The 5,095-nt window shown below is 42.9% G+C and overlaps 1 long non-coding RNA gene across 1 annotated transcript; it reads right to left on the bottom strand.

The window, feature by feature from the left end:
* Positions 1–2,707: 2,707 nt before the first annotated feature.
* LOC139539272 (uncharacterized) lies at positions 2,708–4,162 on the bottom strand. Its single transcript, XR_011667906.1, has 2 exons — positions 3,524–4,162; positions 2,708–3,066 (listed from the first exon to the last, which is right to left on the bottom strand). It is a non-coding gene; the product is annotated as an uncharacterized lncRNA (long non-coding RNA).
* Positions 4,163–5,095: the final 933 nt, after the last annotated feature.

The following is a 5,095-nucleotide window of genomic DNA, read 5'->3' on the forward strand; positions in this document are numbered from 1 at the left end:
TAAAGGTCTGCAAATAGTGCCGGGAGATAATCAGAGAGGGGGCGTCTGCAGGCTCGCCCCGCCTGCCTCAAGAGCGAGATGAGACCGGTGCCTCCGAATTATTAAGCAGTCAGGAGCGCTGATGATGAAATTCTGAAGGTCAGCCATAACAAGAGGCACCTTACAAGGGTCGTAACCTTTTCCTTGCTGTGTGTTTTGTTCTTTGTACCCCCTCTCAACATCCCCTTCCCACCTCTGTCTGGGGGGTTTACACCCCTGGTTATCTGTTCCTGACCTCTAGCAGGCAATTCTGCACTTGATAAGAGGAGGGCTCGCCTCATAATGCGCATGGCAGCTGATATCAGCCCTGTATCCTTGTGAAATGGATTACCAAGGCCTGAGGAGCGTGCAGAATATAATAAATAGAGATGACACACATGGAGTTGTAGGCTGATGGGCAACACTGCCTCAGCAATTACCTGCTGCCCACTTAAAACAGGGGTCACACAGGGCAAGCCGACGGAGAGACGAGTTATGGTTATTTCTTATTTTCTCTGCAGGGCAGGCGCTCTATGTCAGTGAGCCACTGTGCCTGCCTGCGTGCGTGCGTGCGTGCGTGCGTGCGAGCGAGCGAGAGAGAGAGAGAGAGAACGAGAGACAGAGCAGGCTGAAGCATACTGATTACAAATATGATACCCCTAACCCCTCCTGTAGGGACCCTGGCACTTTCAGCGTGCCTTATGGTCATGCCAATGAAATTATTGAATTACATTTACATAGAATACCAATTGTGCTTTCATTGATGTTTAACATATATATATATATATATATAAATTATTTCATTATATGGTATTGCTCATCAAAGTCATTTATAAATAAATAAAAAAAATCTCAAATCGAATCCTTCATGAACAAAAACGTATGCCGTTTAACACATTTGACAGTGTGATAATGTTTATGGAAGAGTGATGAAGGGTCCTAAAAAGGTATCCTTTTCACCTGACCTCACAACCAGGCTCTACATAGATGTTGATATATCAATAACTCTTGATTAAAGGCTGTTATCGCTATCCAGAGCAATTCAAGATTTGAGCGCATTTTCCAAGCCCTACTCAAGCTATTTCACCACTATGCCTCTTTTTTTCAAGACTTATGTTTAAAAATATATATTTGGTATCATATACTGGCACAGGAGGCATATTTTTCTAAATTTATCTGGGAATCTCCTGTATACCTCTTTGTATTGAACATTCTTGGCCTCTAATTCTTGTCATGAATGGTATGGGGGTCTTTCCCTTCTTAAACCCTATGAAGCATCCTCATTTTCTCTCACCTCTTGGGTGACCTCAGTTTTTACTTTGACCTATGACTAAAACTCCTCCTTAGTCCACATGGCCTGGAGGGTCCCACCCACTGAACCCACCCATAATCCTTTCAGAAGGAGGAAACTCACCAACTTGACGAATATAGTAAATATTTGGAGGGGGAAAGGACTCGGATTCGGCTCATATATTGTCAAATCTTGAGCGGGTTTTGACATCAGCAGATTGACTGGATCAGTCATATGATGTCCCTGTACATTGTGTACATTGTTCATTTAGACGTATAAGGTATTGTTCATTCAGACATATAAGGTATTGTGCATTCTGTCTATGATGTGTACGGCATGTATTTCATCATACAGCAGTGTAAAGTTTTAACATGCATTTTTAGTGATCACTGGTCCAAGAAAGGTATCTAACCATATAAGCCAATTAAACACTCTTAAAGTTTCCACCTGAGATATCTTAGAGTGTGTGATGCATAATGTATGGTTCATTTCAGAAACAGGCACTCCAGCGGCGTAATGTCAGTATAAAACAGGCCTTGGAGACTAGGCTCTGTCTGTTTCAATGAAGAAATCTGAATGGCTGTAAGCTGCCAGGCAAACCTTTATATCTATTTGTTCCACTCGTCTGGCTCTCAATGAGTTTAATCAGCTGAGAAGAAACGGTGAAGGGGGTGTTGCTCTACCCGCCCATACCTTAGAGAGCTCCCCTCCGCCACACACTCACAGTCAAACACACACAACCCCACAACCCCATTCTCTGTGCATCGATGTGAGAGATGAGGGTGTCCCTCTCCCCTGTTGCCTTGCGGATTATCAAGTACACTTCAATTACTGCCGATCGATACACTTCTGGCTGCAAAAGGGAGGGCGAGGGAAATTAGACAGACTTTGGATATGGCTTTGACTACAAAGCAATGGATTAACACTGATATGCATCTCTGCATTTACATCAGGAATGGGCCCATTCTTCCCCAGCATACAGCACTCTCCTCTGCATGGACGCACATTCACACAGGTTTTAATTGAAAGGCGACTTTTTGAGAGATTACTTCTTTAAGTGCTGGGCAAGGTGAGGGCAGGCCTGTCATATACTGTAAAGGGATTAAATCTGCTACGGTTGCTACAAAAGCAGAGAAGCAGAACTGACTATACTCTTAAACTAAACAGTGGAATAGCAAGAAGAACATTGTACAGAGCCATTCATTTCATAATAGGTGTGTGTGTGGGAGGGGGGTATGTGTGTATGTTCCAGTAAACTTCTTTTTTTTCTTTTTCCTGAAAAGGGGGCAGACTGCATAAAAAAAACATTACACAATATACTGTAGGTTTATAATGCATTATAAGAATGATGCATTACTGTAGATGAGGATACATTAAAAACAACAAACACAAACTATCTCCTCTCTTAAAATGCTTGCCAGCATATTTAATACAACACTTTTAAGTAGGAAATAATGCTACAATCGTTGTTCTCCTGAACTGGGAGGAAAAGGGAAATGAAAGCAAGACTGTGGAAGAGCATAAAAATAAGTAAAAGCGTAGGAAGAGATAAGTAGTGTCTGTGTTCCCCTGAGGCAGACTGTGAAGGTCTCCAGTGCCTGGCCCCTGCCTCTGAACCCTCTGTAGGTCATCTGTCCTCGCTCCCCCACCCTTCCTCTTCGCAGAGGCAGGAAAAACACTCCAACACCTGGGTTCCCCCCTTTGCATTGCTTCGCTCTGCACATGAGCCTCTCCATCCCATAGACACCGTTTATCATCTACATGGACAGCAGACGCAAGCTTTATGATTAGCTGTTGAAGTTCTACTCAGAATTTTTTTTTATCAGTAAAGAGGGCTTGATTAAGTAACTGTGTATTATTCAATATCATGCGTAGACATTTGCTGCTCACTAGCCTATATATGGGAGCACACACCAGTTCACAAGCAATGGTCAGTAACCCACACTTTTCCCCCCTCTGATACATCTGTGAATACATATGTTCTGTTGGTTTTATTGATGGTAGAAAGAGGGAAACACACATTTGTATTGATTTTAAACAGAAATATTTACAGATCACATACGAGTTTGTTATTAAGGCACTTTGTTAATAAGGCACATGAAAGTTCACATGTTCAAGAAGGAAGTTCTGCAACAACAAAGAAGCGTTTTAATGAATTTTTTATTTATTTAAATTGTCTCTCCTATGAAGTAAGAAAGTGAGTCTTATGCTTACCTTCCTGAATCGGGTCTCATATGTTGATTAACGCTGCTCTTGTTTAGTGATTACATTTTTTTTAATGTATAGATCTTCATCTTTCACAAAGCAGATACAATGAGAGAGATTGAAATGTTAAGAGTACTTAGGAGTTTGTTGTGATCATCTTAATTTAGGTTTATCTGCCACCAAAGCCTCGGGTTACAGGGACTGATGGACCGTATCCACTTCTGTCCTCCCAGGGTCAGAGTCACATTACACATCACTACCCCGAGCGGCTCTGCCTCTGAAATAGCCTTCGTCCTCCAAATAAAGATGCCTCTCTGTTGAAAGCTTCTCACTCCGCCATGAATTTGGTCTCCCCCTTCCCCCCCACTGCAATCTGTCCTGCCAGCTCCCACGGTTTGTCTTTGGAAGTGATCCGTCCCCGAGCGTTGAGCAGAGCCACTCCATGTTCACATCGCCCCCAGGGGCATTCCTGCCTGCCCACTACCCTTGCTTTCCTTTGTCAGCCAAATGGATACCAATTAAATCAACTGTTCTCCAATTAGAATTTGGAAGAATCTATCTTGTTCAGTGTTCTAAATCCCAATGCCTAACTCCCGATCTTTTTTCTTTCTCTCTTGTACCCCCTTTCCTGGAATCAGTTCCTGAGAGAGCAAGATTAGTTATTTCCTGCAATAGGATACTCCTGGTTTTTTTCGTCCTGTCTGTTTATACAATATGTTCCTAGCGTGTTTAGCCAAATGTTAGTAAGACTGAACATGTTCTATGTTGTCCAGACAAAATTGCACTTACATTTTGCATCAGGTTATGCTTATCTAAATATGAGTAATTCTAAATAATCCAATGACCTGTACCTGCAAGCTATGGATTAATAACTCAGGGGCACAAATGACTAAACTACTTTGACTCCATAGAAAATGAACTGTCATTACATGCTCATACTCTCCTACCACTGCACAGGCTGGGGCCCTGCGTGATTAATAAAAGGAGGGGCATATCTTAATCTGCAGACATGGACAACGAATTGCTTGGACGGTGGCCACGTCATTATTGCCTATTAGTCGTGTTCAGAAAGTATGCCCCATTGTGTTTCTTATGACCAGGCAACACCCCTCCTGCCACTCGAAATCACATCCAGCTAAACAAACCAGCCAGTCAAGCTTCCTGTGGAGCAGTGATTCAAATCCCAGGGCTTGGCTTAGAGGAGCTCCTCAGCCTCCTTCCTCCTGCACGCCACCATCACATCACATGTGGATGGTTCACCCTGCTTCCCACAGCCACTCCAGCTCCAGATTAATGTAGATTCCTGTATTGTTTTGTAAACGTGTCAAAACAGAGCAGGGCTTTCACACCCTGCGTTCCCTGGTTTACATTAGCCAGCTTCCCTTGCTCTTCTCTATTGGTGTTCTCTCTGTGATATGGACAAAGCAGCCAGACCCAGTTCATCACTGTGGTAGGCATGCATCCCCAGAGGCCATGTCAGGGGGGCTGAGTCAATCAAGTTATCAAAATGACATTCAAAATGAAAAGTAATTGAATAAATATGTAAACAAAAGGGAACACCTACCAAAATATTGTATTTTT

The sequence above is a fragment of the Salvelinus alpinus genome, chromosome 15, assembly GCF_045679555.1.
Source record: "Salvelinus alpinus chromosome 15, SLU_Salpinus.1, whole genome shotgun sequence".
Taxonomy (NCBI): Eukaryota; Metazoa; Chordata; class Actinopteri; order Salmoniformes; family Salmonidae; genus Salvelinus; species Salvelinus alpinus.